The sequence below is a fragment of the Chelonoidis abingdonii genome, chromosome 7 (assembly GCF_003597395.2).
Source record: "Chelonoidis abingdonii isolate Lonesome George chromosome 7, CheloAbing_2.0, whole genome shotgun sequence".
NCBI classification, from domain to species: domain Eukaryota; kingdom Metazoa; phylum Chordata; order Testudines; family Testudinidae; genus Chelonoidis; species Chelonoidis abingdonii.
Window position 1 is genome coordinate 102,825,806 of NC_133775.1, and position 26,524 is coordinate 102,852,329.

The 26,524-nt window shown below is 44.3% G+C and overlaps 1 protein-coding gene across 1 annotated transcript in view; it reads right to left on the bottom strand.

Moving 5' to 3' along the window:
- RASGEF1C (RasGEF domain family member 1C) overlaps nt 1–24,779 on the bottom strand; it is a 124,875-nt gene extending 100,096 nt beyond the window's left edge. Inside the window, exon 1 of the mRNA XM_032777919.2 lies at nt 24,707–24,779. The gene's annotated coding sequence lies outside the window, so the exon portion shown is untranslated. The remainder of the gene's footprint in view (nt 1–24,706) is intronic.
- Nucleotides 24,780–26,524: the final 1,745 nt, after the last annotated feature.

The following is a 26,524-nucleotide window of genomic DNA, read 5'->3' on the forward strand; positions in this document are numbered from 1 at the left end:
CTGCCTGAACAGAGGCCTTAATGACTTCCAGTGGTCACCATTAGGAAGTTAACACTTGCCAAGAGTGAACACACAGTTACAGCACTTTTAATTATTCTAACTATGGGTAAAAACTGTGGTCTCCGAGATGCACTGTGTGGCGGCTGATGGCAAATAGCAGCTTTTGAATGGGCATTTGGGCTCCAAATGACAGATCTGAGAACCCAGGCCAGAGCCCCAAACCTGCAAGTTACTCAAAGTTATTCTCCTTCAACTAGCTCATCATTTAATTATATCATCTGTATAGTATGGGTCATGAACGTCTGACATTTAAATAACATATAGCTTCAAAATAATCCCTCTCTGAATTTCTTGGTTTTCTCTGCTAGACAGTACAGGGTTGTTGAAACAGAAAAATAAACTCCAGGAAAAAGGGCAATCGTTTAAAAATATCAACAATAAGTAGTGGATACCATTCCCACACACAAAATAGAGATGCAGAACTGAGTTTCATATACCCCAAATCACAGGGGCTCGATTCAGCCATTTTTGAAAAAGGACCAACTGCAAAATTTGCATTTAGTCTTGGGTTTCGGTTCCAAGGTCTCCCAGAGTTTGGAAGTGTTCAGAACCAGTCCTCTAATTCAGGTCCTCCCTAATTAATGCAGGAACTTGTCAATACACCAATGATTGCAAACGTACAGAGGTTTTTTACACAGCTGTTACTAAATTTTACAATACACAAAATCCATGAACAACACTAAGCTCCTGCTGTCGTAGCAGCTTTAATTCTGCCGTCACCTCTGGGGTAGAGGGTGGTAACTTGTATCTGACCCACGAGCCACACTCCACCTTTTATGCGTATCTGCATCCGCACTAGCACTCTCTCACTGATAGAGCCCTGCGTGGACACAAATATTTGGATCTGCATCCAATCCTCAGTCTACAAAGATGGTAAACAGTACAACAGTATCCACACCCCTGGATGTACAGTGGATATCCATGGATTTGCAGGGCTCTAGACATATCTTACCACATCTGTACATGTGGTTGCTCTAAATGAGCATGCAAATCTGGTGTGCAATTACACACGCTTTTCTGTAAAATCTGGCCCCAGTCCATGCTGAGCAGAGAGGAGCTCTGTTTCAAAGATCAAATCCACAAGATATTCAATACTCAATATATTTCCCTTAGCCAGAAGGAAGGACAACTCAAACCAGACAGGATTTGAATCCATCGATTCAGGAAATCTAGGTTGTGGAAGGGCTCAGCTTATTGAAACTGGGGCTGTGCACAAAATTCACTGAAGATCTGAAAACAGGGAGGGTTTGTATCCAGCCAAATCTCTACAAGATCACCCTCTCCAAGGCTGGCAGAACACCCAGCACAGGACTAGTGGTTCAATGGCTCCCTGAAGACAGCAATGGTTCCTGGGCCCTAGAGGGAAGTTGGGAGGAATGGGATTCTGGGACAAGATTAATGTCAGTGGTGCACACACAGTACAATCCAAATCTCCAAGCAAACCAGCAGGCGATCACCCACTCCCGTCTTCTGAGAACAGACACTCTAGGGTCTGGATTGTGAAAAATCAAATCTCCCATTGACTTCTCTGGACAGAGGATTTGGCCCTCAGGGAGCTAATGGAAAGTGCTACAGGAATGTTTGAAACATGTCTAAGCTAGCGACACTCTTAATGAGAAAGACAATCATCTCCAGGTCTCCACGCTAGTATTTCAGTGAACAGAGGTCAGAAAAGCCTCCATATTTACAGCATCCCTGAGCTGTTATGTTCCAGGCAGTAACATCTATCAGTGAACAATACTGCCAGCACGCCGCCGCAAGCAAACTTGAATCAGCGTAACAAGCTCTCTTCAGGTCTCTCCCTTCCCATGTGTAAGTTGGGCGGTGCCTATGACTGTGTGGGCATGACCAGCCTGTTATTACCATTACTGCCAGCCTACGCACCGGCAAAGACAGATGGGAAGCAGGCCATGATGGCAAGAGAGGCACATCTGCCTGGACAAGGACTCGTAAAAGCACCTTGACTTAAGTGGAAGTAAGAGGTAGCTTTGTGTTTCGCCTATCCAACACTATGGTCAAATTCTGCTTTTGAATGAGCCACTATGTAACGCAGTCCTAGAGCTGTCTTTGGGATGCACAGTGGTGTTCCTGAGGGTGGTGGTATAATTGTGCCAACGTGAAGCAATGCTGAACATGCTGACAAAGAGAAGAGAAGTGACTGGAAATGACAAACTGAAGCAAGGCAAGGAGTGACAATGGAGCTGCACAGTATAAAGATTTGCATAGTTATATTGATAATGCTCTCTGAGGAAAGATGATTGGTTTTGTCTGATATATTCTGTGCAGCGCAGCCTTTGCTAGGCGTCTCTCTGGTTTGGGCAGCAGCTTTGTAGATTGGCAGCTGGAAGATTAATCTCACGTCCCTCCAGAAGCGGTGGGGGCAACGCAGTGAAACCAGCTACTTTAGTTTTTTATCACGTAGGATATTATATCAAACCAACAGAAATGCAGAGTCCAGAGTGCAGCAGAAGCCTCCCAGCAGAACGCACAGATCTGCTGCATGTAACCCTTCACAGCTCGAACTGCGATTCTTAGGGCTGCACACCGTTGTTTTATACTGGGAAGAGACAAAGTCAACGCAACGGTAAAGGGCTCCTCATATGGGTATACAATGTTAGCAGTAATATCAAAGAGCAATTATAAGTCCATGGAGCTATATTTCATTGATGGAAGTTATTTAATAGTGAAGGCAGTAAACAAGTATCTGTTAATTCATGAGGTATGGTAAATGATTGCACTTCCTCCCCAGTAACCTAGGTACAAAACCCTTGGCAATACCAGTATGCAGTAATAGAATTAACATGGTAAAAGAAAAAAACCAAAGTACCCAAAGAAAAATACAGAAGCAGATGGGGCTGTTGGGTTATACAGAGACAGCTCTGGAGCCAGCACTCTGAACTGCCTTAGGTGGGTTTAAGACCCTCACATGTGAATGAACAGAGGCTGAGCTGGCCTCCTTAGCACCCATGGGAAGAAGGGTGAAGGCCAGTTTAGAGCAGAGCTGTTCACTCCTGGATAAATGCCTCCAGACTGGCACAGCTTGCGTGCTGGGTGGAGATAGGGAAGGCAGTAGAATGGATGTATACCATCCCCCTTTGGAGGGGCAGGTGAGCATGGTAAACCCAAAATAAACAGAACGATAAAAGAAAATAGAAAATGGACCTGTTATAAGACAAGACCAGTTAAAAAGGGCAGATTTGGTTAATGGGAGAAGCTCTTCGTTAAAATCCACAATGCTTCTCCACTGCGTCCGCCATCAGACCCCTCCTTAGGGTTCACCTCTGCTGTGATGCCGACAAAACAGTTGATAATGTTGGTGTGTGGTGATGGCTGCATATTAGACCAAACATGTTTCACTATTATGGCCTCTCTCCATTTGTCTGTCGTCTCTGCCTCTTGTCTTTTGTCACAACTGAAGCTGGTAAGCTGCTTAGAGCAGAGACTGTCTTTATATTACGTGCGTGTAATGCCAGTACTCCTGGGGGGATCATCAGCTGCAAGGATCAAACCCGAGAGCCTCTGGATCATAATGCATGAGCCTCTACTGCCTGCACTAAAATTTCCAGCTCTCTTCGGGTATGGCTACACTTACAGCGCTGCAGCGCTACATTTGTACCAGTACCACCACCATAAGCGGCAGAAGCTATGTCAGCAGGAGATGCACTCCCGCCGACATAGTGCTGTGCACACTAGCGTTTATGCTGGCATAATTTATGTCACTTGCAGGGGTGGCATATTCACACCTCTGAGTGACATACATTTTGCTCACGTAAGTAGCAGAATAGACATAGCCTAAGTCAAGGTGTGGCATTCTCATCAGTTGCTACAGGGCTTTACAACCACTAGAGAGGGACAGAGCACCAAACCAAATAGGTATGGTTTACACATGTACTCTACCTAATCTCACGGGAGCTTGATCCTGGATTGGGGTTTTTTTGTGCTATGGAAATTCAATCATCATCAACTATTACAATAATTATCATCATCATCATCCAAGTGCAGTATGGAACATGCTACTCCACTCTCCTTCAGTATAAAGGCCACAGCCCGCATTCAACGGCATCTCTTACTGCAACGCTGCGCTCTTAATTTTATTGAGGGAAATCATTCACATGAGAAATGTGAGCTTTTGCACATATGATCCTTCCTCATTTTAAGGTTCTGGAATTGTTAGTTTTCTTCTCTCATTCCTTTTGGGTCTCTGCCCCACACCCATCTCCTCACCTTTAGTCATCAGGATGCTGAAAGCTATGGGATGGAATAATGGACCCATCTGCTTGGAACAAAATGTAATAGTCATCGGAACCTTCATTTCTACAATTTCAGGAAGAAGAATCAATATTTATCTTTTGGAATATTTTCCTTGGATTTCCCCCCTACATATTCCCTGTTACCAGAAGGCCAAAACTATGCAAATACATTATCCACGGGCTAATCAATATATCAGTGCATAAGTGAATGACCTTCAGTGCATCCTTTCTCTTACTGACTTTTTTTAACTGTTTTAACTAAATACATTCTGTGCTTTAACTGTACTTTTATATTAGGTAGTCTCAGTTCAAGAGTTTTGCATTTCTAATACACATACAAATCTTATTCTAATAGCATAAAAAGGAGATGTTGGAGTTGCTGAAGATTCTCTCTTTCCAAAGCTTTTTTCCTTTTGCCTATGATCCCATCTATTCCCAGCCACGCTTAAACATGGCTACGGTCTAACAGTGTTATAACAGCTTTTTTTCTGTAGGCAGGAAAAACATGATACAGCTGCAATAAAGGAACCATGCTTTAAACTATGATTCTGCCACTGTTAAAATAGGGTTCTCTAAATTGGTTATACAGTAGTAACAGGTTTGTTTTTTTCTATCAATAAAAACTTGACAGAAGCTGTTCACAACTGTGTTTAAACATGGACAAATAAATAAATAAAATAAATAATGTAGATGGGGTCCTTAGGAATGATGATAGAATAATTGTATTTCTCATTGGCTTTTTTGACAGGGCCATTATGATGTTGTACAGCTTTTGTTAGGGTTGCCAACTTTCTAATCACACAAAACTGAACACCTTAGTCCTGGACACCTGGCAATCCTAGCTTTTGTACTTTAACAGAATAATAAGACTGTTCAGAAACAGAATCAAAAATATTTTCTCATAATTGCAATTGCCGTGGCAAAAAATGCCCCAGAGTTCCTATAAAATTCCACCCCACAGATACGAACAACAGGGGGAGAACACTAATTTTCAGTCCCAAGCCCTACTTCACTCACTCCAGTCTGGTCTACAATACAGAGCCTACTCTATAAGCATCTTCACACAAAACATTGCTCCTGCCGATGTAAGTAGCCTACTACACCGACCCAATCATTCCACCTCCACGAGAGCATAGGGCTTAGGTCAATGTAGTTAGGGTGACGCAGTGTCTGTGTAGACACAGTGTTACTTACATCGCTTGTTGGCTGTCAGGGTTCACAGCTTGGGCAGTCAGCCCCCCCTGCACACAGTGCCGCACTTAAGTCGGTGCAAGCCCGCCTGGTGAGAAGACACACCACCAGCAGAAGGAGGGAAGTGTGGACATCAAAAACCACAATAATTACTGCAGTGGCCGTACATTGGCCTAACTTAGGTCGACTTAATTTTGTAATCAAGATCTCAGTGAACTGCTTTGTGGTGCAGAGATAAACAGAACTGGGCCTCTTGTTTAAATAGCTGCTGGGAAGTGAGTCTGTTACAGACAGAAGATGATTGGATGTCCACCTAGGATCTGACCTCCACCCTATTTTACATCAGCAAAACTGGTGCAATGAAGTAGAGAATCAAGCCCCTGGCTCATTTAAAACCTGTTTTGTAGAAAGCTGCCTCCAGGCTATGTTCTGTCACCACCATTGTTCACCATCATCGGCACTGACTAGTTGATAGAGAAGTGTCATGAGGCAGCTGTTGGCGCTGTTGAGTTGAACACCATTCTGCTCTCAGATCTCAAAGACGCCTGGCTCCATTAGTGGTGAATTGCATACAGAAGTATGCATAATTCTGATTTATAACCAGACCAAAACTAAATCCCTGGCTATTGTCCTTAAGCAGCCTCCAACTTGAGAATACAGCCAGCTTAGTATTCACCTGTTTCTGGACAGGATATCAAGAAGATGACAATTGCCAAATATTTGGGTAGCCTCCTAGACAGCATTGGAAGATGCTGAAAAATGTGGGTTCTCGTACAGCTACCATGTTTCAGGCCCTTCATTGTGACATCAAGCTTGCTATGAAGCTACAGAACCACAGTTATACCAAATCTGCTGTATGGAAATAAAATGTAGGCACTGAGGAAGGCAGATGTTTTCAATTCTCATTGTCTCCGTCTTCTGCTCTTATATCAAATGGCAGGACAAGATCAGAAATGAGGACATTCAAAGCCAAATCTAGCAACCGCTCCCATCAGGACTGGTTCAGTTTCAGCAGCATTCTGGTTGCAGATACTTTATTACAATGAATTCCAAAGTGCGTGTACCAAGGAATGCCATGACGTGGCCAGCGTTCCCGTGTGTGCCGAAAGCTTCGGTGGCACGATGAGACTGCCAGTGATGGCCATAAATTGAATATCCAGCCAGACCACCATCAGGACCTTCCCAGAAATCAATCCAGGGGACACATAATCTGCAAAGAGGCAATGTCTCTTTGGGATCTGCCTTGATGATGATGATTGCAGAAAGCTATCTGTATTCCCACAGTAGTTTGGAAATCAATCTGTCACCATATACAACAGGTAGAGGAAAGATAACAAGGACCCAAACAATCTTTTCCAATATTTCATATTTCCGACCCAGTTATTTTTTGTAAAAGCTAAACTTTTCTTATCCTAGTAGTTTTTAAAATGGAAATCTCCTACCATTTCTCCTCCAGCTGACGGAGATGTTTGGAAAGACATGCTTTCCAAAGCCTGTCTGTTTTATACAGTGGGAGAAATGAGTGTTTCTACTATCCCTTCAGAAATTAAGACTTTTTTTTCTGAATATTGTTAAAATAGCATGAAACATCCACGTTTCACAATACACCATTTAAACAAAAACACATTTCTCCAATTGAATAGAAAAAAATAGTGAATCCTTTCTATTTAAACACCATAGTGAATGGACACTTTAAAAACACGTACTGAACATTTTACAGTGGTTTGTGGGAGACAAGAAATGTAAAATTCAGAGTTACTATTCCTCATGGAAATGAGATGGAGTGTATTTATTTTATATCCTAGCTGGCACATCAGAATACATTTTAATCTATACCAATAAAAATAAATCAGGCTGATTGTCTCTGCGTTAGAACTACCATTTCATGCAGAAGTCAGGACGTAGCTGAGACATGCAAACCCTTTGGAATCCATGAGAAAAATAAAGCTGAATCTAAGAACTGAACCATGCATGAATTCATTACATCAATTCGTTTCATAGCAAGCTGCAGGGCCGGCGCTTCCATTAAGCGACCCTAGGCAGTCGCCTAGGGCGCCAGGATTCAGGGGACGGCATTTTGTGTGCTCCCACAGGGCGCATGGGAGTTTCCAATTCCACTCCCGTTGCGCCGCCGAAGAAGGACCTACTGCCGACGTGCCACGGAAAACAGCGGCAGGCAATTGAGCAGCTCAATGACTGCTGCTGTCGCCTGTGGCATTTCGGTGGAGGGTCCTTCTTCAGTGGTGTGATGGGAGTGGAACCGGAAGCTCCCGCGCGCCCCCTGGGGAGTGCACAAAATGCCACTCCCCGAATTCGGTCTAGGGTGCCAGAAACCCTGGCGCCGCTCCTGGCAGGCTGTTGTCATGTAATAAATACAATGTGGCCAGTCAGAGCAAAGCTCTGACTAAGATGTTTTTTAAAATTTGAACACAGCAGAAGATGTTTGGGGGGAAAAAGGAATCACACTGGGTGATGACGCTGTTGAATGACAAGCAGAGAGCAGTTCTGAGAACACTCTGAGTGTGAATGTGAATTAATGCATTAGCAAGCTGTCATGACTGGCAGAGCTGCAGATGACAGAAAGTTGCTTATTTGCAGAGCAGGATATAACTTGCCATCAGACAGGAGGAGTTCAATATTCATGAACAACAAGCCCTCCCCCTCATGCTGCTACCAGCAGCAGTGACCACTGTGCTGCATGGGCTTTGTTGGTTTCACCACCTGCTGTGTCTGAGCACTGCGTTTGGAGACACCCTGGAATACTTCAGGGCTAGTCCTGAAGAGGAGGGATTTACATGCCTTAGTTTCAAAGCTGGGAAACTGAAACAGCTTTTGGGAAATGAAAGTTTAAATTTGGGGTTTGCAGGCCATTGCCAGAAAAATAGGGGTTTCATCTCCTAAATTTACAGAAAACAAGCCCTCCATGGCATGTCCTCTTCAAAAAAGAGCTAAGTGAAAGGACAGCATTTGGAAGAGCAGGATTCAGACTAGTGAGAATGGATCGTAACAACAAGACTTACTCAAAATCCTCCCGGCCAGGCAATTCTCTGGTGGGCCCCTGGGCACGGAACTCGTTTGTTGACAGGTGCTGAGGCTAATGTGGTCAATTTTGCTACAGTAGAATTGCTGGACACAGATTTAAGGAGAAAATACAGTGAAGGGTTTGGGACTGGCTGGAAACATGAAAGGGGAAACAGATGGATCGACGCTGTTTACTGCAGTGCTCTTTAATGTCACGTGCTCCCGTTGTGATTTTGAACCAGAACAGCATGGCGTATCTGTGGGAGAGGATGGCATGGACACCCTTTTCTCTCTTCCCCAGCTACCAAAATCACCTTAGGTCCACTCCCATTAGCCCCAACAAAAATAACCTCTGACATCCCCAGCCAGGCAGCCATCACTAGTAACTAGATTCACACGTGTAGGGGATTAAACTTGAAAGATGTTGACTCTGCTTCTGGCAGGCAGTGTGTTATGGCCCCACAGAATCTCTGTTAGGAGCTCCTGTGTCTGTTCCTGAAGGCTGAGCTCACCTTTCGGCACTCGGGATCAAATCCTGGTCCTATTCAAACAACCTGAGCAGCCAAGCCATGCATAGGAGAAGGGAGGTTGGAGAAAGGATTCTCTCTCTCACAGGCAAAGCCCTGAGAATTCATTAGCACAAACACCTGCTCCCAGTGCCATGGGGGAAAAAACAGCTGGTCTGTCTAAGCAGTCAGTCCTAACAGAGGTATAGTAAGCACTGAAAACAAAAATATGGACCTGAAGCTTCTACTCCAGTGCCAGCCAACACTTGGGAATGTTTATTTCTCTCTAGTGTTTGCCTGATCACATGCGGTATTATTGCTGTTTTTATATAATTCCTATGAAAGTGCCACACTTTTCAGGTGGGGTCATAAAATGTGAGGCAGTATGAACAACAAATGTTGAAATATTTCCCCACAGCAACATGCAATATTGGGCCAATGGGAATATTTACAGCTTTTCATTATTTTATTTTTATAAGCAGTAAATAATCTTTACACTGAAATGATGTCTTACACTGACAGTCTCTGTTTTTGCTTTTCAGAAAAGGAATACTGACGAGTGGTCGGAGAACTGGCAAACGTAACTTGTGAGCACAGACTTCTCTGATTTTTCCAAAGAAACAAATCTCACCTCTTTTCCTTCTTAATGAATTTCTGTCTATTCCCCTTTTAAATTGATGTTTCTAAACCCCTTCTTTGATAGAACATTTAATTTTCTGAATGGTACATATCACACACACACTGATTAGAGAGAGATTCTGAACCTTAGAACACAACTTTTCTGTAGTTCTGATGACTCGAAAGATAATTTCTTGCAATACGTTTGCAAGAAATTGCAATAAGTCAGGCACTTCTAAATCAGAAAGCTAATTTTTCTGCTTTTACTGGTGCAGGTCTAATGTTTTCAGGGCTGCTAAACTTCTTCAAACATCTATACTCAGATGGCAAAGAGCCTCTAGCGGCAGCCTTCTAAGGTAGTGATATTTCAGGCCTTAGAGTCGCACCTTTCTGATTATCATTTTGCTATTTTTTCTGCATCAATTTTTTTTATGAACCACTACAATTAGAGACTAATGATACATAGTGTTAATTTCCAGATGATTAGTTCAAAATGGCCAACACATGTTCAAATTCAAGTGGGAAAGAGCAAGACTACAATCAGCGTAGGGTGACCTGATGTCCCGATTTTATAGGGACAGTCCCGATTTTTGGGTCTTTTTCTTACATAGGCTCCTATTCCCCCCCCCCATCCCGATTTTTCACATTTGCTGTCTGGTCACCCTAAATCAGTGTAACGGGATACTAAAAGCACAAAATCTCATGATCTGGAAAGGAAAGAAACCAATACTCCAACATGGGATCCCCAGCAATTCCACTGAAGTACTTCACTCTTTCTAGCCCCAGCAGGTCATAAAATACTGGAACCTCAACGTTTTCAATATTCCTTTGATCTAGTTCAAACTTTTTATGCTAGTCCATTATCAACAGTTAACATCCTGAGCTTGCTGAGTCAAGGTGAAACACACAATTCAGCTTTTTCTTTACCCCGTTGCAGATGTAGTGTGTCCTTAAATGGTCTCTACTGACAATTACTCATGCTTTACCTTTTCTGTACAATGGTTCTGGTTAAGACAGTGTATGTGTTGCTAAATAATTTTGAGCCAGTTGGTATCTTTGAAAAATTAAACAGTCCCTCCCCCTCGCCCCCCCCCCCAAATACACACAGACAAGAATAAAATAGTCTAATAAAGGAGAAAGAAGATGGGTAATATCCACCAGACTGAGCCCCTTGTTGTAATGGTGGAACAGCTCTTGTTTTCTGGCTCAGGATATAAAAACAAGTTCCAGAGGGTACTATCGTTCATTGCTAATATTTAATGTAGGGCTCTTCTACTATCTTAATAAGGTTTTTAATCTTCAGTATAGCACCTAAGAACCCACTTACAGCTACTCAAAGTCTAGTGTGAAACAGTATTGTTGAAAAACTAGATGTCACTTATCAAAGCAACACTTTTACTTTTCTGTGATTAAAGTTACTGGCCAATTCAATACAATGCACAGGTTTCCTGGGTGTCAATATGTCTGTATTATATTTGTGCACAGTTGGATAACTAGTGCACAGTCTCTTTAAAAGAGGCACAAGAAATGATACTGGTACATGAGTTCTCTGTGAATGTATATGTGCGGAGCTGTGCTGCTGAGTAGAGTGTGTATTTTAATGAAAGCCTGTTTAGTTTACCCTGTCCTGTATGGATCTCTATTCCTGTGAGCAGTCTACACCAAGACAGCACAATGTCTTCACTGCAGAGTTAACATGAGGCTGAGCACCTGGGCTAGCCTAGCCCAGGTGTGAGTATCCACACTGCAAATCCACACCTGAGCCAGATGGATGCTGCACTCATCCATTGCGGGGGGAGGGGGGGCAGTGCTAGGACTTCTGGGGCACATCCCATGGTTCTTAGTGCTGCACTAAGTGGCACCATTCTATTAACTGTTTTGCAGCATATTGTCCAAGGCAGGGAGCTGTGACCTCTGGTATGTTGTCTTGAGAGCTTTGATTTTTTCCCCCCTGGACCGAGGTTGTATCTGCCAGTTAATTGAAGACGTCCTCATAGAACTGCAGATTTCACATATATCTCCTCTAATTTGGGCTCTTACTGACTTCATACCAGAGGTTCACTCGAACCTTGGCATCAGTATCTGGCCAGCTGGCAGCATTCTGGGAGGATGATTTTCCCATCTCTGTTTAAGTGCTGTGGAAATGCAGCAGAAATGTAGCAGGCAAACATGGGGGTTTAAATGCTGAACCGGTGTGCATAAACTGATAGGTGACATCTCCAGCAGAAGAAGGGAGTAGGCAGAGAGCAACTCCATATGTGGATACTCCCTGGTGGAGTTTGGGGAAGGCACTGAAGGACTTTCAGCACTGAGTTAATTCGCCTGCATCCACACTGCAAAGTGGTCTGGTTTCCAGCCTGAGTGAAAGTTGAGCCTGGGTTCTAGCCAGGCCAGCTAACCCAGATTTAAAGCATGGGTCAGAGGTTTTTGTGTATGGACAGTAGCTGGGCAAGGGGCCACACCTGAATATGAACCTGGGTTTACTCTGCAGTGAAAACAGACCCTCAGAGAATGGGAAGAGCTCCTTAGCCTAGTCCAGCAATCCTAAATCCTGCAGCATCAACTGTACCAAAGGTCCATCCCTATCCCCCATACAGACTCTGTAATTACTCCCAGACCTGATGCCACAAGACCATATGACAAGCTAACAAAGAGACAAATGCTTTGACCTGCTGATGTGTGGAACTGGGAGGTTCAGCAGCCCAGGCAGAGTTATAAACAGGAGACAGCATGAAGATTAAATAAATCCATGCGACAAACCCAAGCATGAATCTCTCCGTGTGGATTTACTTCCCCTCTCTGTCAGGATAACTAGACTGCCGTTGGCTGTTTTAAGAACTTGCTTGGAAAATAGCGCATCACCCCCGGAGCCACGGTCACACAGAGGACATTAAACCACAAACCACTGGATGATGTATACCCTAGCCTGGCATAATTCACTTCACATTCATGGGAAGGGAATAAACCATCTGTGGTTTTGTGATGTGTTAAAGCTGATTGTTCAAACCCATCCCCTGCTGGCCCTGAATCTGGCCCGGCGCTCTGACAAAGTGCTTGTTTTCCCACTGACACAAACAGACCAGTGCAGTGACAGTTTTCACACCTCCTGCACTATCTGGAGGACTTGTGAAGGGGACAGTCCTAGTCAACCCCCCTCAGTGCATTAGAATGTTGGGAGCTTCACCCAGAGCACACTAAATGACCCATGTGATGAGGCTGCCGCCCATCTTTCCCTTGGGAGGCTAAACAGGTCTCACCTTTAGACAGTTTTTCCTGCTATGCCATCTACACCTTTCCCTGTACTTAATTTCATCCCTCCGCGGCCGCAAAGTGCAAAATACGTTTCTATTACCACTGACATCAAATGTTCAATGGGACTTTCACTATCAAAAATAGTTAGCATACCGCAGCTGTACCTACACTGATGCATTTGTCATCTCAAGTACAACATTTGCTCCTTAGCAGGCATATTATTTTACAGGGTGCAGTTGTCATGCATTTCCTCAATCCCAACCATTTAAAATCCTTCACACTTTCCTCCCTCCATGTGCTCATAAAAGTCACTTGCCACATGGATTTTTTTTTTAAATTGACCCTTTCAAAACATCTAAATCAAAGTTTTTCTAGTGACAGAACCTTAGATTTCTCATTTTAGCTCCTTAAATGCCTATGAAGGTGGCAGTATCAGATGGGTTGTTTTTCCTTCAACTTACAATTAAAAACCATGGGTGTATCTTGAGTGTGAGACATGATCTATGCAAAATGTAATGAACAGAATTGTAGAGCAATCCATGTGCACAATTAGGCTTATAAAAGTGAATCCAGGTATCTTATTAACAGCTATTAGAAAGTAGGTACAATTACTTGGCCAACAATGCCAGCAGAACTCTCTCTTTTAAAATACAAACATTCAAAGAGGTATTTACAGTTTGTGGGGGAAACAAACATTCCTACTTTCATTTTCCAAAGCTCAAAAGACCAGATTTTAGTCTGTTACACCAGTATAAATCCAGAATAACTCCAATGGATAAATAGATCGCTGGGCTGATTCTGGATTTACATCAATTTAACTCACACTTTGCAAGAGAAATACTCCCGGGGATATGCTCTTCCTCACTATGGCATTCAAACTCCTACTCCAGCCCCTGCTAGAGCTGTTGTGTTGATATTTACTGACTTATTGACTCCAAAGGGCTTTTGATCAAGATAGTGCTTGCCTCAGTATCTCTGTGGAAGTTCACTTTTAATGGCTTGACCCCATTAAAGACAATGGAAAGACTCGAGAGATGGATGAAGTTGTAGGTGCTTAGGAGTAAATCTTCCCATCTGGCCATGAAAATTGTAATTTTTCTAGTACAAAAATGCCAGATCTAGGGCTACAACAGAAAGTTTCCAATATGATTTTGTTTTACAATTCAAATATAATATACAGGGCTTGATTCTCCTCTCGTTCACGCTGGCGTAATTCAGGACTAACTCTCAATGGCACTCCCTCAGCGCAAAATGGTTAAGAGGGGAAGTTAAGGCTAACCTACACCTCACCTAATTTATGCTTTATTTCTATTTTATAATAGCCTGAGTTTGACTTAATTAGATATGCACACTACCCTAATGGCTTCTAGATTTTTGTTTTATGTTTACAGTTGAATTTTATGACTATGATTTGTCATATCACTGTTGTCATTTGTGGTTCCATTTACAGAATGTACCTTATGACTTACAATATACAAAACTGTTAGTTCTCAAGAGAGTTCCCACATTTATATCCCCAGAGAGAGTTCCCTCTGACTGATGCAAACAGTGGCATTTTGTCAAAACCATCTCTTTGAAACATGTATGTTTTTTACAATAGATTCTGTACTCCTGAATATTCATGTTGTGTGGTAATGACAGTGTGGTAAACTCTCCAAAGCATATCAATTTGCAATCAATGACCTTTAAATTACCTAACAACAATAGCAGCATCACACAACGTCTTCCATGTGAAAAGAATCCAAGTTATTTTCATTAGCAAGGATCACTCTTGGATGTGTGCTTTCCATGTGATCAATCCACTTTTGAAAGGTCCTTATTAAATAGGGCTTTACTATTAAAAACAAATACAAACTATTTAGTAAGACACAGTTGTACTGCGGTGCACAAACTAAACATAGTGTAGATGATTACATGTTAGTGATTAACTACGCAGTATTGATAAACAATAAGATTAAAAGCAGAAGACAATAACTGCCTAATTGTATACATCTATTAGGTAATCATATCTTATAACCAGTTATTTATTCTAGATATGAAAAGTAAGGAACCTACATTGTATCCAATATTATAAAGAATGTATTTAGGATAGTCAAGTTAATGTGATTTATGCACATGCTTAACTTTGCTGAAGGGTTGGGACCTGAACAAATGCTTAACGTTAAGCAGGTGCTTAAGTGCTTTGCTGAACCAGGGCTTTAAATCACTCAGTCATCTGGTCACTGAATAGTTTTTCCAACAGATGCATTTCAATCTTCACATATGCCTGATCTTTAGTAACCAGGGGATTCAGTATTTTCAGCTGTCTGTGTAGCTTTGATACATTATTTAATACAATATTAATTTAATATTCCAACCATAAATGATCCATATGACTGAAACTTCGGCCTCCATGCTCCCATCTGTACACATGGATAAGAAGGTTCTTCCGAGTTCCCAGTCCACAGATTGGGAGAGAGAGAGTTGAGAGGGCCAGGAGGCATCTGCAGATTCTTCCCCACTTCTCTCAAATCCATGAGCATAGTAATTTATACTTATTTCCCCTTATTGTGTGACACTTCCCTAAGAGTGGTTCCAGGTGCAGCTACGGGATAGCAGAGTCCCAGCAGCATGACTCCTGTAGGAAGCAAGCATGCTGTTCAGTGATAGTAGGGAACAAAGAAGGGAAGGGTGCCGTCAACAGTCCACTGAGCAGATGCCATTTGCCTCTGGTGGATCCCCCATCCAACAGAAGAATTAGAGGGCAACTCCAGATGTGCATACTCATCATTCCGATAACCTGTATTCGGGTATCTCAACATAAAGCAGCATCAGACCTTCAGTTTATAACAATGTAGAACTTTGTTTCTTCCTGTATATGTGGATTCCTCTTAAACCTGATTTGATTCATGTAAGATAAATTGCTATGAATGTTTACCATGGAACATGCTGTCAATACCACACATGCTGTATGAGGTTTATATGACTGCAGATGCAGCACCTATGAACTGGAGTGAGGCAGGAGAGCAGTAACAGATGGGGGTCTGGGATAAGGAGGTCAGGAACCAGGAGGAAGCAGGAATGCAGGGCTCAGGTAAGCAGGAAAGGTCTATAGTGGCTGGCAGGCAGTGATTCCTCTCCTTGCTCAGATAACTTCTTTCTGTGCCTCTTCTTAGCTTATATAGAGATCCCCAGCCAATCAGGCATGCTGGATATTTTCTCCCAATCAGGAGTTTCAGGAGAAGAGCCATTTGCAAGCTAGCAAATCACTGGTTCCCTTCTCCAGTTGCTCAGGTGAGCTGTGGGATGGTCATTGTGGCCTAAGCAATGCCTGGGGACCCATGGGCCCAGGTTTGAGGTCACATACCTAACTGCAAACATCTTCTTAAGTTCAGTTAAATTCAGTAGGACTTTAAACATTCCTGAACAGAGATCCTTTCTTGGGTCAGGACCATGGTAAGACACTCAATTCAGTGTTTAGAGCTCCTCCTGGAACGTACTGTGCAACACTAGTTAGCTGATAAATACTGTTCTCACAGCTGACATCCCTGAGTTGCTGGGGCAGAACCAAGATTATAAACAGAAAGAAACACTTACATTTTATGTGCGTTAAATAAGGAGAAACACGATCAGTGTTTGCCAAATGGGACAGGACAAAATCAGCGGGGGAAACTACGGTGAAGCTTTTAAACTGATGACAGAGGTAGAAGGGCAGTCTCTCTTCAGCCAAATAACCTGGCATGTACTTCTAACAGGAGATAAAAGATTAAAGGACTTTTTTCCCCCTTGAAGCAACAGATGAAAAATAAGATGAATAGTAATTACTTGTGTGTCTATTCATAAATGTCAGGTGCAGAACTGCAGTAAAGAGCATGAGAACGAGAAGTGCTATTCACTGATGGAGTTTATGATCTAACAGGGACCACCGAAAGCCCATTGGGTCATTCATACAACTGGAGGGTTAATTTCAAAATGTGGTTTTGTACCAAACTGGGATGGAAAAGTAAAAATTTTGGAATTTATCATGAAACTAAATATCCCTACATATTTTATTTCAGAAAAGTCTCAACGTTTCATGTTGCCTTTGTTTCAACTTTTATGTTATATAATTTACAACATTATAAATATATGTATAGTATATAATGTTACTATGATAAAGTCAAAATGAAAGGGTTTCAATGATCTCATAAAAATGTGGGAATGTACTGATTTCACTGAAAATATTTTGACTTAATCAAATCCATATTTTCAGCAGAAAATTCTTCAGTTGGAAAATCTTTGACCAGCTCTAGACAAAAATCTTCATAACAAACACAAAAGGAAAAAGGCACTTCTGGGCATCACAGCTTCCTGGGATTCCAGCAGCTGAAGATCCTGAAGTACCTAAGGATTGTGACCCTTATTGACAGAGTGGGTACAACTCTTTGGTGATGGAGGCAGACCACATGCCCGCCATGCATTCTGTCTAAATGTCAGGTATGCGCATTAGAAAGTGTGAGCGATGCAAAGCAAATTCTTCTGTGTTTAAAGTTCAGCCATTCTCTTTGTATATATTCCTGGAATGTGCTGAAATAAAGCAAAGGAAAACCATGCAGAGAGGCAGCTCAGAGCCACAAGTGACTTTAGTTAAATGTCAGAACTGGAAACAACCATGGTTTGCTTACCAACCTTTAACACACACACGCCTAGTATATATATTTATACGTATATATACACTGGCCCATATTCTCCAGTATGCTAAAGGCCACTTTGCAAGCAGCATAAAGATTCCAACTGAGAATTTCCCTTGTACAGAGGAAATCTACGCTAGTGCCAGATATCTCCCCCACCCCTGTGTAAAGGGGGATAAAGGAACATATCGGGGGCTTGGTTAAGCTGAGCTCTGCTAGACCTGATACCTCAGTGGTTTAAGCATTGGCCTGCTAAACCCGGGGTTGTGAGTTCAATCCTTGAGGGGGCCATTTAGGGAACTGGGGTTAAAAAAGTCTGGGAATTTGCCCTGCTTTGAGCAGGGGGTTGGACTAGATGATCTCCTGAGGTCCCTTCCAACCCTGATATTCTATGACCTTAGGAACTTTACACCTGCAGCAGAAAACAAAAGTAAAACCCTTCCCTCTCTAAGGGTACGTCTACACTATCAGGGATTGATTTATCATGTCTAGTGTAGATGCGATAAAATCGATCCCTGATCACTCTGCCGTCGACTCTGGAACTCCTCCGCAGCAAGAGGTGGAAGTGGAGTCGACAGGGGAGTGGCAGCGGTCGACTTGCTACCATCCTCACGGCCAGGTAAATTGACCTAAGATGTGCCAACTTCAGCTATGCAAATAGCGTAGCTGAAGTTGCGTATCTTAGGTCAACACCTCCCCCCCAGTGTAGACCTAGCCTAAGGTGTCCCAGGACCAGGGAGCCCTGAATCAGAAATCACAATCACTCCTTGCCTACTACACCTGAGCAAGATTCAGCATGGTTAGAAGGTTATTTTATAGTATTTTAACATCTTGTTGATTACTGTTGCAGGCAGAGAGTATTTTGGTTTTGGGCCTGATCCAGTGGATGCGGAAGTCAATGGGAGCCTTTTCATTGATTCCAATGGCTGATGGGTCACGCCCTTTGAGAGCATTTCAGAAATATCAAGAAATTTGCCATTTTAACTGAATGTCACCCCTGATTTCAGGGCAGTTGTGGCCTAGTATTCATAGCACAGGTTTGGAGATAACAACGTCCACGCATCTCATTAGGAGACTAATTAGTGTTCGTTAAGCACTTTGAAGATGAAAAGCACTAAGCATTAATCAGGAGAGATTTCTGGTCCATACGGACATTATTTGAAATATTCATATTAATTACTCTTTTCATTGAACGCAGAAGGAGGTCAGGTCCCACATTTAGGGAGAGCAGACTTGACACTGCCAAGGTGCTGAGCACTTGGGCCAGGATGCAGCAAAGCACTTTAGTGCAACTGCTCACATATGTGAAGTTAATCACAGGGTTAAGTGCTTTGCTGGATCAAGGCCAGAGTGCTTAACACTTTTCAGGATCAAGCCCTGAAAGCAAAGAATAGCGTTCCTCTGTTCTGAACCACAAAGGAAGACCAATGTCAGGACATAAACTAATACTGTACCATCCCAATGAAGCAACAAGTTGGCCGATTCCTGCATTCCTAAAGAAACTCATCTGCATAAGGAATGCACAGGAGCAAGTTCACTTAGACAAAATATTTCCACTATAACCAGCCTAACTATAATTCGTCAAGTACAGGGTCCTTATGCAAGGACAGGAGAAGAGCAGAAAGCACACTGATCTAACCAAGCAAATTTAATTTACCCGGGGAAGACTTAGCTACTGTGGAGCTGGGATTATTTTAAAAGACCCTCTTGGAACATAGGAATTGCCACACTGAATCAGACTAACTCAGGTCACCTATTCCAGGATCCCGGCACCAACAGTGGTGACGTTCCAGATGCTTCAGAGGAGGTGCTGCAGACAGTTACGGGATAATACGCTTCAAAGGAGCTCCCCCTAAACATCCCTAAAACGGACACACTATCCTCCTGAAAACTCTCCTTTGCTGTGAAGTGTACAAAAACCTTGCCATTGGGTAGATTGCTGGTATGCGGAAACCACAGCCCATTATGCCAACCAATGTGGTCTTCTGGTTTCCTTGTACTCTCCCCCATTGATCTGTCTGTATCCATCTGGTGTCTCTCATCTTATACTTAGACGGTAAGCTCTTTGGGGCACGGACCGTCTTTACGTTCTGTGATTGTACAGCCAAGATATTCTAGAGCTCTTAGGCGTACAGTAATACAACTAAATAATAACAACAACCTGTCCCCTGCAGGAAAGTCTCCTCTTAACTCACAGTAGTTAGACACTGGCTTAAACCCTGAAGCAGGAGGTTTATATCCCTTTCAAAACTCTTGTTTATTTTTGTATTTACTATTAAAAGCAGCAAAGAGTCCTGTGGCACCTTATAGACTAACAGACATTTTGGAGCATGAGCTTTCGCGGGTGAATACCCACTTCGTTGGATGCATCCGACGAAGTGGGTATTCACCCACGAAAGCTCATGCTCCAAAACGTCTGTTAGTCTATAAGGTGCCACAGGACTCTTTGCTGCTTTTACAGATCCAGACTAACACAGCTACCCCTCTGATATTTACTTTCTAACTCGGGATATGCTTGTGATCAATATAAATGTCTAGTCCTTTTTGAATCCTGTAAACTCTTGGCCTTGATGATATACTGTGGCAATATGTTCCATGTGCTAATTGCACGTTGCATGAAGCAGTATTTCCTGTTGCATCATACCAGCCTGCTGATTGGTTGATTAGTGTCCTGTGCCCTTTAGTATAAACAAATAGCTGGCCTCCAGGTATAATTTTGAAAACTCTCTGCTAAAGAAGTATATAAAGCAAAGCCACAGGCAATTCAAGGACCACTGCAGACAGCCTGGTTGCTGAAAGATCTGTAAACATTATCCAGATCACACACAACAGTACCACACTCAGCCAGTGATGTGAAAAGCATGAATCACATTCTTACCCAGCTAAACTAACCAAAACTCTAAAGAAGTCTGCTAATTATTTCTAAGGACTTTTAATATTACTGTCCCTAAATTTGATTAAATACCACTCTAAATCCTTTCAACTGAACATCATTAGAGAAACCTGGCTTGATGGGGCAATAAAAATGTTTTCTGTTTCCCATCAACTAATGGTTCTTCTTCAGTAAAACGTGCTGTGTTTTAACACTGCATAGTGCTCTTCCTCTGCTAAACTGGGGGAGCTGTGATATAGGGTTCAATAAGCTTATGGTCCTCCTCTTTGCTGATCAAATTAAAGACTATTTAAAACTCTGCACTTTAGGAGCACAGCAGGCTCCAACAGAGAAGTGTTAAGATCTCCAGCTGTTCCAAACTGACAAGCAGGAAGGGGGTGGAATTACATCATTTAAAACCACTGAAAATGTGAAAGGCAGGTTAATGCAGCAGCAAAGTAGAATGTTAAATTTCCCCATCTTCTTTGCAAGGAATGTGTTGGTCCCAGGGCAGAGAATTTTTTCAGTATAAAACTAATACACTCTAATGCAGAGGTTCTCAAACTGTGGTCCGTGGACCACCAGTGGTCTGCGAGCTCCATTCAGGTGGTCCATGGATAGTTCCCTATAAGGTGCATGCCTGGGTAACTGCACATGAGAGAATGAAGGGCCATCCACCTAATTAGTGGAGATGCACAGGCGTGGCTCCACTAATTAGGTGCCTGGACCCTGGAGAAGACGCACATGTAAGGTGAGGTGGAGGGCTTGAGAGGAATAGCGAGTAGGTGGGAGGGGGCAGTGAGGTGAGAAGAGGTGATAGGGGGAATTTAGCGTGTGCAGAGCTGCAGTGGCCAGAGAAAGAAGTGACTTTCCCCAGCTCCAGATCTGCGGCTGTAAGGAGAGATGGCCCTCCTTCCCAGCTTCAGCCTGTGGCTGCTGTAGTGAGAGAGAGACACCCGCCCCCATTTCCCAGCCCCAGCTTGGGGGCTGCTGTGGTGAAGGAGAGAGGGAGAGATCTCCCTCCTCCTCAGATCCAGTTCAGGGACTACCGTGGCAGGGGAGAGAAGGCACATCCATTACATTAGAAAGGTCAGACTACTGATATTAAAATATGAGTTATGCACTTTTATTTCTAGAACAAAAAATGATTATTATTATTATTAAGGGTTTTTTTATATTTACCCAAAGTGCTTTACAATAGTTAGCTAACGGTACAAACAACATTAAGAAAGATCATTAAGTGATCTGTTGAGACCCTCAGCAATTTTCAGTTGGTTGGCAGGGCTGGCTTTAGGCCGATTCGCCCGATTCCCCGGAATCGGGCCCTACACTGGCACCTTTTTAATTTTTACTCACCCGGCAGTGCTCCGGGTCTTTGGCAGCATTTCGGCAGTGGATCCTTGAGTGCTTCCGAAGACCCAGAGCAAGTGAAGGACCCGCTGCCGAAGAGCCGCCGAAGACCCGGAGCACCGCTGGGTGAGTACAAATCGGGCCCTGCACTTGCTAAAGCCGGCCCTGTTGGTCCGCAAAAAAAAAAAAAAAAAAAAAAAAAAAAAAGGTTTGAGAACCACTGTTTTTGTGCAATTTTATATCGAGTGCTCATTATTTTGAGCTGACTCATTGCCTCCGATGGTGCTTCCCTTAAGAGGGAGCTCAAAGATACAGCCATGGTGTTCCTCCCAATGATGCCACCATGCAGCACATCTCCCTGGCAGTACGGCTCTAATGGAACTGCACTACCAGGCTCTCCCCCTGCCATGACTGCTCCCAGCCTTTCCCCAACCTGGCCCTTTGCTGTATTACTTCTTCCAGGTAACCTCTGTGAAGTCAGAGGACAAACAATGTGTGTACCTACAACACATTCCACCAGTCAGCAAATTCAATCCTCACTCCTCCTTCCACTGTCAGATCTCAACCAAAATGAGCTCTTTCCAAGGAGTCTTGGGAAGCAAGAAGGAGGAGGAGAGAGAAAGTACCAGAGGCTCAAGACACCTTCTCCTGAGCAGGAGAGGAGAGAGCCAGGTGCAGTGAATTTTCTTTGTGCATGGATCTAGATAGCATGAACTGCCCCACTGTTAGGACCTGGGAGTGCAGGTCCTAGTCAGTGGGAGTTTCATTTGAGTAAGGATTGCAGGATTGGGCCTTTTGGGTTATGCTGGGGTAGGACGGAGTAAGATTATATGATTTAACATAATCAAAAACTGGATCAAATTTTCCTCTCGCTTACACCAGTGTAAATCCAGAGCAATTCCATTTAAATCAATGCCTACAAAGTCACTCTGGATTTCCACCAGTGTAACAGAATTTGGCCCAAAACGTGTATCCCATGAAGCTATTGCAGTCAAGAAAATTTGAAATATACAAAACTCCTGAGCAGGAGGTTTCTTCACTCCAGTGCAGATTTTTCTATTTTAGACTTCAGTTAAATAAACCCAAACACACTGCAGAGAAAATGTCAAGGAAAGATAGTACTTGCACTTACTACAGACAGCTACGCCACAAAACCCGTAATAAATTAACATGGAGTGGCTTAAACCAACAGAGATTTTCAAAAGGTTCAGAAAATGTAGTCCAGAAACAAACCGTTCCTGTGCATCTCTCTTTCCTCTCATGCCTTCGACTTCACACTAAGCCACTGCCTCTTTGAAGCAGGGCTGCACGGAGTGGATCTCTCACACCACGCAGCAGAACATCACGGGCTATATCGTTTCAATCTCCAGCACGTAGTGTTAAACTGATTACTGGCTGAGGCCACTGCAGCTGCTCCTGCGGAGTGTTAATTAGCACTAGGGACGTGTTCATGGTGTAAATGGATCTTTGAGAGCCACAGAGCTATACAATGTGAAGGTGAATCTAGAGACTGAAACCATTTCACTGTTAATAGAAATGTGCACATTGCAGTAACCCGGTGTTCAGAACAGCTGTATGTACCTAGCTGGTGATTTTCAGACTCTAACTTGTCCATTTTGAGGGGTTGTTTTAAATAAGTCAACCACATTATATATAGATTAGTCTCCTGGAAAAACAGCAATAGTAAATATATAAACAGAGCTGTCTTTAAATCTGAGACAGAGAAAACAGCTCCTGAGAAGACATTTCCCCAGTGTTTTCCTACAACAGTTGAGTCAATTTAAATCACATTTGGTTTAAAGAAAATTACTCTCCGATTGAGATTTTATATGTCAAGATAGAGCCTGAAACAAATGTTCAGACCTAGGTTCCCGGTAGCCCAGGATTCTCAATGGAAATAAAGATAAGCATCAGAGCAAGACTACAGGCTGCTCTCCCAACTCCTCAGGAAAGGACGCGTGTGCACAAGAGCAGGGAGATAACGGTCTATAAATAAAAGAATATTGCACTGGCAAGGTTTTTGGAAGTAGGGTTAGAGCAGCAGAAACAAACAAAAACTTCAATGACGTCCCAGGTACTTCCTTGTTAGAAGGCAACACGGGCAGCTACAAACTGGAGCCAGACCTCACTTCCAAACAGGTGTTTGGGACCCACGGAAAGAATAAAGCATTTCTAAATACACACCCCTCCTGCCTAATACAACATCTTCCGTGCTACCGGGACTGATCGCCCCCCGCTTTGATTTAACTACATCCAATCAGCCCCTAACCGCTGGAGATCCTCCAGTCCCACCCAGTTCCCCAGGATTTCTCACACCTCGGAGGGCAGTTTCATTCCCGTCAAACTCCCCATCTTTCTCCGGCAACAAATGACCATCCATCGCAGACCTTTGCTAATCGACTTCGGGCAGCATCATCCATCGATGGAGGAGTGCGGCAGTAAACACAAAGTTTATCCTCCCCACACGAGTAACGCCAGAAAGCTAATCTGTCCACATCATGCTGTGAGATGTCCAGCCCGTACGCAAGACCCCCTTCCGGACTGGTTTGCAATCACACCTTTAGAAACATGCCCCAGCCCCGCAGCAGGGCTCGGAGAACGCTACAAGGTGCATTACAACATATTTTGGTCACGTTCACAGAGGTGCCGTTTTTGAAGCCGACAAGCTTTCTTTGCAGCCCCGCCAATGTGCATTTAAAGCTGAGGACGGGGCAGCTCTACCTGCCACGTCTGCAGATGGTTTTTGTATTTTTTTTGTTTTGTTTAAAAAACAAACCCAAAGAACCAGTGACCGGCTCCAGTGAGCCCTGTACCAGGGAGGGCGCTGGAGATCCCGGTACCAGGGGGAGCCGCAGATGCTGGCCGCGCCTCCCGGCAGTGGGACCATCCAGCCGGGAGAGGCGAACGCCGGCGCGCCCGGACGCGGCTTGTACTCACCGGAGCTCCGCGCGCGTTGTCCCCCAGCTCCAGCCCATCGGAGAGAGCCCCGCGCTGGCTAAATCCCTGGAGCTCAGCTGGCCGCGTTCCCCGGCCCCCTGCCGGGCGCCCAGCAGCGCAGCTCCCCCCGCAACCCCGAGAGCAGACGAGGAACCCGCTCGCATCCGCCTGCCCGGTGCCAAGCCGCTGCAGAGTGGCTGCTGCCGGCTCCGCGCAGCGCCTCCCAGCCCGGAGAGCCTGGGGCGCAGCAGCCAGGGCTGAGAGCGCCGCCTGCCCGCCGCGCTGGGGAACGGGGGCGGAGCGGCTTCGCTTCCTCCTCACTGGGCTTCCAAGTGGGGCGCGGAGCGCTGCCTGCTCAGCGCCCAGGTAGCAGGGAGACCCTGCCCCGCCCTAGTGCCTCCCAAGACGCTGGACAGGAGACAGGTGCAAGCCCTGATTGCACCCCTTGGGCCCTAGTTGCCTGGAGGGCACAGGGTGCCTGTCCCACACGCCTGGGAGAGGGGGAGCCCTTGTGCTGGGGGCCTGTGGCCAGGGTAGGACGCAGCTGCAGGTTTCTTTGGGGAGCCAGGAGCCGGGGCTCCCACTCCTGTCCAGAGGATTAGAGAGGCAGGAAGCGTCTAGTGTGCCAGGACAGGGAGCAGTCCGGTAAGAGGCTACGCAGCACAGCTGGTCCCTAATAGAATCATCCACTCTCTCTTGGGTAATCGGGGCTGGCAGTTGAGCTAATCAACATGGGAGTTTGGCTACTGTGCAGTTAGTGCTGCAGGTCCCGCAGAATGCCTTGTTGGAGGGGAGGTGCAGGTGTAGGACACGACTCGCAGGGGAGAGACACACACTCCACTGAAGCTTACAGCTCCTTCTCTGAGCCTCTCCTTCTGGGGATGGGTAAAAGAGTTGAAAACTCTGGCCCCTGACTGGGATTTAGCACACAAGGCTGTAGAATAATGAGATTTTTTTCTCTAAAGTTCACATTCTTTTAAAAATATGTGTAGGGACAAGAGCAGCAGCCTTCACTTTCCTAAGCATTTGCAATAGCTTGAACCATTCTCGGTAAGGCTAATTTAGTGCTGGAGAAAAGGTTCAGCCCTGCAACCTGAAGTTACCTGTATCTAGAGAGCAGAGGGTGCCAGTGCAAGGGACCCCTATACTCTCCATCACTTCTGAGCAGGAGAGACTAGCTCAGGGGCTGCACAGATCAGTTAGTCCCTATTTCCATTCAGGCCTGGCTCTCTCTTTAGAGACTGCCAACAAGAGCAGGCCACATATAGGGTATAATCTATGATTCTATGAACAAGAGCAGGCCACACACAGGGTGTAAGTGTTAGAAAACGGGCCAGACCCACTAATTAATTTCAGGTAGGCCAAGCAGACAACGGAGGGTAATGATTTCTGGGCAGTACTGATCTGGAGCAGATTTATTTCATATGGTGACAGGGTAAAGTGCTCCAGATTCTCATTTTCTGAGCCCTTGAGCACCTACTAAATAATAAAAAGCCTTAGCCATGGGAGAATTCCCCAGCACAGGGCCTGTGCAAACACCAGCATGTATGGGACAGGGCAGGAGTTCTCATACTGCACATGACTACTGAGAGTCAGAGTCAATTCAGGTTGCAGAACTATCATGTACTAGCCCTGGGAGGTGAGACTGCCTTAAGCAGGGCAATTCTTGGCTACTCTACTCTGGGTTAGTGGCCCCTGGGCTACATCTCCTGGAGAAGCCCAGAACTTGAACTTTACTTAACACAAAAAGTCAGCACTGTGCATTGAAGACAGAACGGAGCCAAATGTCATCTAATCTAAACCTCACTTATAGCAAAT